Below are 11,896 nucleotides of genomic sequence, written 5' to 3'. Positions count from 1 at the left end.
GTTAAAATCTTATACAGTAAAGTTACTGTGAAATCTACAGTAAATAACGGTAGAAGGGATAATAAATAATAACAAATTAAATTGCATTATTTTAAAGTACATTTGGCATGTAGTTCTATCCAAGCAAATATGCTTTGGATAAAAAGATATCTTTTTATAGGCAGTAATCATTATGCTCATTATGTCTTTTTGAATACAATATAAGTACTTAAGGAAGTAAGAAAAAATAATAATTGCTTGGCAAACCACTGAGTGGCTTAATTGGACGGTTTCCTCTTTTTCTACCTCTGTAACTTTGATGTGTGACTGCTCTTTAGATGAGTTTTACACAGCCTTGTGTTTTCACACGGTACAATAAGGCCACAGCAATCCAGTCTTTTCTATAAAATGTGCAACAGATGCTACAGATCACAATCCTTGAATTCCTAGAATTCTATGAAGCTTAAGTAAAAGAACATGGCCAGTTTTACAGCCTATTCAGAATGAATTGTGTCTCTGAGAAAGACAAATAAAGAAAGCTCAAATCCTCAAATTGTTATTTGTTTTATGACCCTTTATGTACAGCACGTTGGTCAACTACTGTTTTTTTTTTAAAATGCCCTTGAGAAATAAATTAAACTTGAAACTCTTCTCTCCTTTAATCAAATTGCAATCAAAGGTTGCAGCTTATGCCCAAGTCACACGTTCAAAAAGGGCTATCAGATCTAACAGGTTGAGCCCAGCAAATCAATGAATACGTTTTTGACTATGACCACGGATAATATCAGAATTTGTGAAAATGAGCAGACACAAGTTTTTAGATTCTAGCCTATAGGAGATCAGGTCTGCTCCATCGGTCTTCAAAAAGTGAATTTGTCCTGACATGGTTTTGACTTGGCTGACAGGTTGAAGTGCACATCCACTTAAATTTATATGGCTGATTTTATGAGGCACTTGTCACTTTTTTTCTTATTGAAATTGATTTCAAGACCGTGTTATTCTTGAGATTTAGGAAGGAGCGACTAGACTATTGAAACGGAGGCTGAGCTGATGCAATTTACTGCAATCGAGTAGTACAATACAAAACAGCCTTTTCTGCTGCTTATTGTCTGTAATGATTTTTTCTTCACTGTATTTTTTTTTTCAATTTCACTCAATCATCCAAATTGCACAAAGCTGTAGTCTAGTTGTCTAAAGTCTATTTGTCATTATAGCATTGCACCGAAAACACTTTGTTTGTGTCTTCTGCAAAAACGATACAATCTTTGTAGAAGTTTATATGTGACTATCATTAACAGCTCTCAGCTCTGTGCAGTTTCATCATTGTCTCACAGCTGGCAACATACACAAAGTAATGTAGGGCTGCTGGATATTTACACTTGTTTCATACTGAGCAATAAAAAGGATACAAGATAAATTGTTTTGTAGGATTTATATATTACAGATGTGCACTGTTCTTTAAAGGGTTAGTTCACCCAAAAATGAAAATTATGTCATTAATGACTCGCCCTCATGTCATTCCAAGCCCGTAAGATCTCCGTTCATCTTCTCAACACAGTTTAAGATATTTTAGAGTTACTCCTAGAGTTTTATGTCCCTCCATTGAAAATGTGTACGATATACTGTCATCAAAGACATCATCAAAGTAGTCCATGTGACATCAATGGGTTAGTTAGAATGTTTTGAAGCATCGAAAAGCATCAGCATTGTATTGTCTTCTGGTTCTGTCCACAGTGATGCTGCTGACGTGTTCTCTGGTAACCAGCAGCGTCTTATGTCACCAGCGTCGCTGCGGACTAGTGAAGTATTTTCGAAGATTCAAAACATTCTAACTAGTGGGTTACTGATGTCACATGGACTACTTTGATGATTTCTTTATTTCCTTTCTGGACAAGGACAGCCTAAAGTGTGCCAAGAAAACATTTCCCACACCATTACAGCATGGATCCATGTTCTCGTTCTGTTTACGGCAAATTCTGACTCTACCATCTGAATGTCTCAGCAGAAATCGAGACTCATCAGACCAGGCAACATTTTTCCAGTCTTCAACTGTCCAATTTTGGTGAACTCTTGGAAATTGTAGGCTCTTTTTCCTATTTGCAATGGAGATGAGTGGTACCCTGTGGGGTCTTCTGCTGTTGTAGCCCATCCGCCTCGAGGTTGTGCGTGTTGTGGCTTCACAAATGCTTTGCTGCATACCTCGGTTGTAACGAGTGGTTATTTCAGTCAAAGTTGCTCTTCTATCAGCTTGAATCAGTCGGCCCATTCTCCTCTGACCTCTAGCATCAACAAGGCATTTTCGCCCACAGGACTGCCGCATACTGGATGTTTTTACCTTTTCACACCATTCTTTGTAAACCCTAGAAATGGCTGTTCGTGAAAATCCCAGTAACTGAGCAGGTTGTGAAATACTCAGACCGGCCCATCTGACACCAAATACCACGCTCAAAATTGCTTAAATCACTTTTCTTTCCCATTCTGACATTCAGTTTGGAGTTCAGGAGATTGTCTTGAACAGGACCACACCCCTAAATGCATTGAAGCACCTGCCATGTGATTGGTTGATTAGATAATTGCACATTGAACAAGTGTTCCTAATAATCCTTTAGTTGAGTGTAGTTAGCTGAATGTGTCCTTGAAATGATCAAAGGTCAGAGGTGGGCTGTCAATGTGAAAGTTTTTCATGTGTGTTGAGTGAGTCACCAGTGATGAGAAAAGCAAGATCACATGCCACTGTCACAAACTTCTTATCTTTTCTCACTCCCACACACCCTGCAGTCTTACAGCTATGACCTTTTCTGAACTAACTTTCCTAGTGTGTTTTTTTTATTTCCACTAATTTAAATTAACCCTATTTCTTTTGCGTTTCTGGGGTTTTCACGTCTACATACTACAGGCGATCTAAAAAATCTTCTGAAAACCAAGGGGAGAAAAGTTCTGTCTTAGCTGCTCATGTGGTACATGTACTGTATATGCCATTTAAACAGTGGTTAAGGATGTGGTTATAATTGCAGTCTCCCTCCCCTTCACGCTTAATTCCAGCACTAGCTTACAGACTTCTTGCCTTGATTGACCATTTGCGGTGGTGTAAATGATTACAGTACCGTCATGTAAATGATGCTCCCGGGATTGCGGTAAGTGATGCAGCTGGAATGATGGAGTGATGGAGTTTCCATGTATTCATCCATGACCCAAATTGTTCATGTTTAAAAACCTTTAGAGATTATATAAAATATAATAGAAGAAAGTTCATCCAAAAAAAAAAAAAAAATGGTGGTCAGAACCCCTTCATTTTTCTTCTTTCATGAAACAGAAAATGATGTTTAGCAGAACTGATGCTGCTTTTTTTCCCATCTAATTTCTTGATGAGCTTTCCAGCTGCAAAAATGACTAAACAAAAGACAGTCCTCCAAATGACTCAGTGAGTCCTATATTCCACATGTTCTAAAAAGCAATAGGCCTATGCAACGCATTCTCACCCCAAGGCGTCACCTTTTGACCTTCAATATTTGACGCTTTAGGCGCCTCCTACGGCGTCATCTAACTGACGCTAAAGGAAAAGCGTCAGTTAGATGACGTGGGTAGGTTTAGGTCTGGGGTAGGGTTACACGCGATCCTAGGGCGTCATCTAACTGAAGGGTGCCTAAAGCGTCAGATATTGAAGCATGGTCAAAATGCTCCCAAGGCGTCACCTAACTACCTTTGTATCAGGAAGAGACTAAAAATTCAGTTGTTATTCATTAAAAACAACAACAGCTATCAAGTCTAATTTATATTTCCACATATTAAAACTAGGTCTGTAAAACGATTAATCGCGATTAATCGCATCCAAAATAAAAGTTTGTGTTTATATAATATAATTGAGTGCACTGTGTATAATTACTTTATATATATCACATGCCTTTCATGTATATACTGTATATAGATTTATATATCATTTATATTATATATAAATATCAATATTTTATAGATAAATAATATTTTTTTTCTTAAATATACATGCATGTGTGTGTATTTATATATATAAAATAATTACAGTGCACCCAACTATATTATGTAAACACAAACTTTTATTTGGGATGTGATTAATCGCGATTAATCATTTGACAGCCCTAATTTAAACTTGACTTGTTGCGACTGGTTACAGGATACACAACAGCCAATGTCATTTTTCATGCCAAACCTGCCTCTTCATTCATGCGTAAAAAGGGGGTACACGTTAGCATACTTTTAAAAAGAGTTCTTAGTGATGTAAGTATATATTAAAATATATACTTAGGAACAAACTGAATGTAATGTTTTCGACACTTAATTGCGTGTTCATTGCAATTAAATTAAAATGTATTAAAGTTTAAATTTCTTTTAAATGCAATTAGCTGATCTTCAGTGAGCTATTTTGACCTGCTTGACATTTTTTTATTTGTGATTTTATAACTTCTAATGCCTATGAAACATGTCATTTCTATAGAAAATTGTATGCCATATTTAAAGATATTTCAATTACACATTTGCAACGCTGAAGTCGCAATTTAGTACATTTAAAATATATTAACTTTAACTAATATCAAATAGCACACTAGAGTTAAACTTATAATCAAGCACTTTCTGCTTTAATATGTGAGTCAACACATCAAAATAAGTGCATGTATATAAAGCATGACAAAAGATTATTAAAACAATTATTTAAAATGTACTCGTAAAACTTTTAATTTAATATTATAACAAAGTGCACTTTTTAAAAAGGAGTCACAAAAGTGTACTGTGTTGCACTTATGGCCTTTTATTTCATTTACAAAGTATTTTATTTTAACATTATATATATATATATATATATATATATATATATATTCTTTGTTTTACTCTTAAAGTTAATAAACTGGTTTGTCTTATCTATCGGCTCTGCACTTCACATCTTTGTTTGATGTGAACACTAGTGTTTTGAGGATTTTGATTAATGATCAGACTTGGTGTAGATGTTAAGAAGCCTGGTGTTTCAGTCCATTATGTAATGCTGGCATAAAGAAAAAAAACCCACTGATGGATCCTTTACAACCGAGCAATGCCAGAAGCTGCAAGATCAGCTCTCTGTGTGAACAACAAATTAAAGAAAATATGGGGGGAAAGAAAAGGCCAAAAGAGAGAATTGCAGCAAACTATGAATACAAATGAACACTTTAGGAACGGCCATAAGTGATGGATATCTCAGTGTTTCCGGGGGTTTGATGATTGCATTACAGTAATCCATAATTTCCACAGCATGCAAAAACATGGCCTGGGCACTGACATAAAAAAAACTTTTGCGAGTATGGAAATATATGCTCTGCTTTTATGAATTCATCCCTGCCTGGCTTTGCTGAGACACACTGTACTTTTCTGAATGCAGATGTTTAGTATTTATTTCAAAACACTGCACCATGCATGCTCAATGCATGCCCCTGTCATTTGAATCAAACATCTTTCACGTGCAATTATGTTCTTCTCTCGGCACGGGTAAACAGGAATAAACAAGAACAGTAAGATGTTTCTGATGGTATGAAACGTCTGCGTTACCTGTATTTCACCCTGTAGAATGTAAAGTTGAAGCTGCCTTGCACAGACTGTCTGTTTCATTCAGCCAGTCTCCTCCTGGGCTGATGAGTGGGCGGCATGCTGTGGATTTTCCGCTTCTGTTGTTGATGCTGCAGATCCTATCAGTCTCTGGAACAGGAAACAATATTCCAGTGTTTCATTGAGCAAAAATGCATAAATATTTATGGTGTGTTTCTTGCAAATCCCTTAATATCCAAATATGGCAAATCACATATTCATCATAGTTTCGTATCGCATCATCACTTCTATGACTAAAAAGGTTTATGTGCCAAATATTAACTGATTTCCCCACAGGGTTATTTCCTTTCTCTGTACTAGAGAGGGTTGAAACAATTAAAGAGAGACATCTGATTGGGTGAAATGGTGTAGAAATGTTAATAAAGTATTTTAATATTATAGATGATATTAAAAATATGGTGTCCTGTGCAGTCAGGGTTGAAACCAGCATACATTGATTCAATATATTACATTGGTGATCCATCAATGACAGATTTATTGAAGGCAGGGTTGGCCTACTTAATTTTCCTTAGACGCTAGCAATAGCGAGCTAGCTTTGAAAGCATGAGGTCCCACTCTTCCTTCAAAACCACATCTTCTTCAAAGCACAAGAACGCATCCAGCAAGGAGAAAACAAAAGTGTCATGAGAGACGATATTTAATGTCTGACTGACATCTGTCTAACCCTGCATAGTATGAAACGCGCTGATGACATGTGAAGAGTTGTACAAAGGTATGAAAATACAATGCCAGGTATATATACATATATAAATAAGACATAAAATAAGACTTTCAACCAATATATTTTTTTTTCTGGAAGTTGCCTACCCTGCCTTGAACTTCCCATAGAAAGACTGAAGATATTTTTATTACAGTGCATGCTGTTGATCTGTGCTTATACACTGTCACATCCACACAACTGGGCTCTTCTCAAAAACCACTCCTGCTGAGAGTATTTAGATTCTCTTTTCATTTCAGAACATTTCATGCATGGGATGAGGTTTGCGTTTGATTGACCTGAATGTAGCATCTGTCCTGGATGTTTCCTTCAATGTAAAAAGGCTATATAAAACACGGCTGAATTGTACAAGCAAATCAAGCCGGAGGCAGGTGAATAATGGTCCTGTCAGCATGTTACTTTCGTTTTTCGGAAACATCTTCTCGTTTCACCCTTCCCTTCAACCGCCTGTCAGTTTCATGCAAATAATCTCTCAGACCTTTCACGAAAGGCTTTTTATATGTAAATTTACTCTGAATCATCTTCCCTTTTCTCTGTAAACATGTTTTATTTGTTAGTTCATCAGTTTAAAGATCCCTGTATAGAATCGTATCGTTATGCGGACGTGTGAAACATTATTCAGATATGCTGCAAATACACTTTTGGGGGAACTGATTTTCCGTGACGGAGTAAGTTTGAACATCATTTGAATTTAATGCAGCGTATGGCGACATCTAGTGAATGAGTCAGTAAACAACAGGTCATTTTTACATGAAAAAGAAAGCAATGTTATAAACATTCAGAGAAATAATGTGTTGAAATGTAAATCAATTACAATATATGTGTTTAAAAACACTTAAAGGGATTGTTCACTGTGAAATTAATTTTTGATATGTTTTAGCTTGCCTCAGGTGCATCCAAGATGTAGGCGTCCAAGATGTTGTCTGTCAGTCATATAATGGAGGTTTATGGGGTCCACCTCAAAGAGCATGCACGGAGAAGTCCAGATTAAACCTGATTTAATGACTCTTAAATGTAAGCACACATTGATGGCCTAAGACACGAAACGAGCTGTTTGTGTGAGAAAACGAACAGTATTTATAACGTTTTTACCTCTTGTAACCGCAGCCACAAAGCGCCCGCGCCCTCAGATCTCTTGGACGTGGCTCTGGTTACAAGAGAACAACGTTTTCACACACAAACCGCTCGTTTCATGTCTTAGGCCATCAATGTGTACTTACATAACGAGTAGGGTTGGGAATCGTGAGAAATTTTCCGGTTCCGGTTCCGATTCCGGTTCCGCCAAAACGATTCCGGTTCCGGTTCCCATTCAATTAAAATATTAGTAAGAGAAAAATCCACAATCCTTTTTGTGTTTATTTCTTATAGTACTTGACAAATTAGTTTAACAGACTGGTAATGTAAACAAACTCAAAATATTATTAAGCAATCTTTGCACAAAAAAAATAAATAATAATAATAATAATATATATATATATATATATATATATATATATATATATATATATATATATATATATATATAGGAAATTAAAAAATTCTGCATTCTCTATAATAATTTAGACCTCTCCTTTATTGTATCTCCAACAGTGAAGAATACCCTCTCAGAAGGAGTAGAATATGCTTTAACACACATATGTGTGTAGAACAGATTATTTTTTTAAAACGGTTTGAATGATTGATTCATTAAGACTTTACTTATTTCATTACTGGATAAATCGGCGCTCTAGCAGTTAATAAACAGAAATGCGTCTTGCGGAAGAACATTGTTGCCGGAGCTACTTCTCTCTGTTTATGTCCATGACGAGTCACGCAGGCATTGGGCTACTCCGCAGCAGCTGCGATCCGCCGGCCAGTCTAAACAAGAAGTCCGAGTATTAACGCTTATCACAGGCTTTGATTCAAGATAAGACAAAAACACGGTTTGAAAAAAAAACATTATGATGCACTCGCTCATTGTATATATTTTGTAAAATCTGAACACAAAAAATATACAGACTGCATCTGTTTTGACCACTACCGTCAATGTTTACTCAAACTATAATCTCACTAAGTAACGGAAATCATTTGAATATGTGAAACAAATAAATATTGAGACTGTGTGATTGTAAAGCAGTTTCATATCGACAACTGCTCTCTCTCTCAGCGCAAACAGATTTGAATGTAGGCTAGTCTAGTGACTCGGCGGTCGGCGCGCGCAGCGTGCGTGTGTCTGTGTGTGACAAATGCAGCGCGTGTGAGAGCAAATCGCAACTTCAGTGGTGAAGTTTTTGTCATTTAGGAATAAGACGGCGTCTTCTACCCCCAGCACTTCGCCCACATGATGATATCGCATCGGCATCAGAACCGTTTTCGGAACCGAAACTTAGGAATTTTGCACGGTTCCGGTATTTTTTCAAAAACACAACCGGTTCTGGAAAAGAACCGGTTCTCGGTTCCCAACCCTCATTGAATCATGTTTAATTTGGACTTCTCTGTGCATGCACTTTGAGGTGGACCCCATAGACCTCCATTATATGACTGATAGACACTAACGGTTTGACTAAAATTTAAAATACTGCCGACACCTAAATCTTGGATGCACTTGAGGTAAGCTAAAACATATCAACAATTAATTTCAAATTGAACTATCCCTTTAAATGTAATAAATAAATACATTTTAATATATGTTGAGACATTTAATTAGTTTTACGACAAGCACAAAATAAACAGTCTTTTAATAATAATTTAAAAGAGAGAACCTTTGAATGTAATAAATGAATACATGTTAATATACGTTGAGACATTTCATTAGTTTTACGATAAGTACAACATAAACAGTCTTTTAATAATACTTTAAAAGAGAGAACCTTTAAATGTAATGCATTAATACATTTTAATATATGTTGAGAGACATTTAATTAGTTTTACAATAAGTACAAAATAAACAGTCTTTTAAATATACGTAGTTTAAAAGAGAGAACATAACTGTTACAGCAACTCCTCTCTCCTGATGAGGGAGATGGGCAGGGGCTCTGGAGGAGGATGAGGGGCTGGCGAAGGGCAGGAGACGAGTGGAGATGGTGGTGGGAGAAACCGAGGTGGTGATGATGGTGGGAGGAGCTAGGGAAGAGAGGAAAGCAGCAGGAGCCATGTGGGGACACAGACATGCCAGCCCAGGACTAAGGCCCATGGTGGAATTAAAAGATTGAGAGGAGCCATGGTGAAGATTTGGCATGTTTAACCAGGGGGACAAAAGATAGAGATGACACCGATTGATCAGGAGACTGAGGTAGATCCGCAGCGACAAGCATCCGAAGTCGAGCCAATGTGTCAGAGGACTGAGGTGGAGCCAGTGAGACTGATGACCAAGGCGGAGGCTGGCAGAGCTGAAGGAATGGAGGGAGGGATGAAGCACTGCTGAAGGCCTGGGAGTCCGTGACGCTTGCGGAGCAATGACTGATCAAAGCAGAGCCGGAGGGATGACGATGGAGCCCGATGGAGCAGCAAAGACATGGTCCCAGGTGGAGCCTAGGAAGAGAATATTCTAGGCGCAGTCGACTGGTCGACAAGTCAACAAGTGGAGTGACTGAAGGTGGAGTCAGGGAATCCTTTTTTCCATGGTGGAGCTGGGGCGGGACCAACTGAGACACAAGAGACTTGGAGCTGGGCGGGACCAGTGGAGACACAGGAGACTTGACCTGGGTGAAACCAGCAGAACCAACACCAACAGAAGCAGGTGCGTAATCAGGAACTATGTGGAAACTAATAGGACAATAAACACAAAAACCAAAACTGTTACAAACATAAAGCACAAAATCATAAGATATATGATTTTTAGTAGCCTATATATAGGCTACTAAAAAAACTAGGCTACTTCAATGTACTACACAAGTTCACACAATGGTGATAATGTCATTATACATATTTTTCAAAATAGTGTGTAAGTGTTAATAAAGGAATAGCCTACATTTTAATATGTTGAAATATTTTTTGGTTTGTTTCTTCCTTGAAGTGTTTTCGAACAGAACTTAATGCTGACATTTCTACAAATAGCCTACTCGCCTTTTATTTATATTATATTGTTACAAAATCATGATACTGTAAAAGGATTAAGATTTTAAGGCTGTATAATGTTGTAGCCTAAAGCAAGAAAACATAAGATAATAGCCAGCCTATTCAATAATGAAGAAAACAGAAAGTTGTCCTCGAAGAGTTCACTTGAAATGACAACAATGTCATTATAATCATGTATAGTAATTTTAATAATATGTTATGCAAACTTAAATCTAATTTTATAAGAACGAAAAAGGACAAAATGCGCATATTTTTACACGTAGGGTGGGACACACACATGTCTAAACGAATCAAGCTACAAATTGTGTGTTATATAATTTGTTGGTAACTGTAAGAAAGCCAGGAATTTACTATTTCAGATTAGATACAAATCTTAATTAAAACGCTCACGAATTTTGCTATTAAACGTGATGACAAGCGAGTAAAGCACTAGTGTCCTTCTTTATCTCTCCGATAGAGGGCAGTGTAGATTACATGTGTGACAGCTGACATTAACACGTGCATTGATTTGCATTACCTGCGTAGCTACTGATGTTTCTCTGCCTGCTGTCTCACTGGAATATATTTAAACTTTATAGGCATATTGGTTCAAGGCAAGGCAATTTTATTTATATAGCACATTTCATACACAATGGAAATTCAAAGTGCTTTACATAAGAGGAATTAAAACAATTAATATAAATAAAAACAGTTAAGAGTAAAAATAAAATAAAATAAAATAAAGTAATATCTGAGATGGAAGAGATTGAGCTGGTTTACGGTGCTACTGAAGCTCCAGCCCAGGAACGTACTCACAATCTGAAATTCTAGAGAGACTTAACAGTGGGCCAGGAGCTCAGCTATTACATGGTTGTATTTATTTATTATTATTTTACAATGGCTAACAAGCATTTAAATTAATTTCTCTAGGCTACACTCTAAACACAGCAACACACCTACATTACACAATTGGCCAAATAGTTATTTTCTGGCCCAAAACACATTTTGTTAAATTCAAACTCTCTCTATATAATGTAGCCTATAAATGCTGAAAAACTTGTTCTAGGCTACACGCTAACACTATCAAAACACAGCAAACCAATAGAGCCCTAAAGCGACATGGTGGTGAAAAAAAAAACATGGAAAGAAAAAATATATTTCAAAGCTTTGTGTTCTCTCTCAAAACTTGTTAAAACACGAATGATACCTATTTACAACCATAGAAACGTAGAAACCTAGAAACCTATTTGTCCTCAAAACAGGCCTTATATCTCTATCAGCAGGCAGATGAAAGACAAGTCGAAGAAACTATTATTGTTCAGTTGTCCCACCTGCTCTCACTCGTTACCTGCCTTGTTTGCTCCCTATTTATTCGTCCTTGTGTTTGAAGTATTGTGCCAGGTCTTTCTGTATGTTTCCCCAAGTTCAGTCCAGTCCAGTCCTGTTCTGTTTCCCCCCTCTGGGTAGTTTTGTGTTATTTGTTTTGTCCTTTATTTATGAATAATAAAGCCCTTTGCTTCTTGCTTATTCAGTCGATCGCCTCATCCCTTCACCCAA

Source organism: Pimephales promelas, chromosome 12 (genome assembly GCF_988280905.1).
Source record: "Pimephales promelas chromosome 12, fPimPro1.hap1.1, whole genome shotgun sequence".
In the NCBI taxonomy this organism is placed as follows: domain Eukaryota; kingdom Metazoa; phylum Chordata; class Actinopteri; order Cypriniformes; family Leuciscidae; genus Pimephales; species Pimephales promelas.
Note: the sequence above shows the minus strand (reverse complement) of the source record.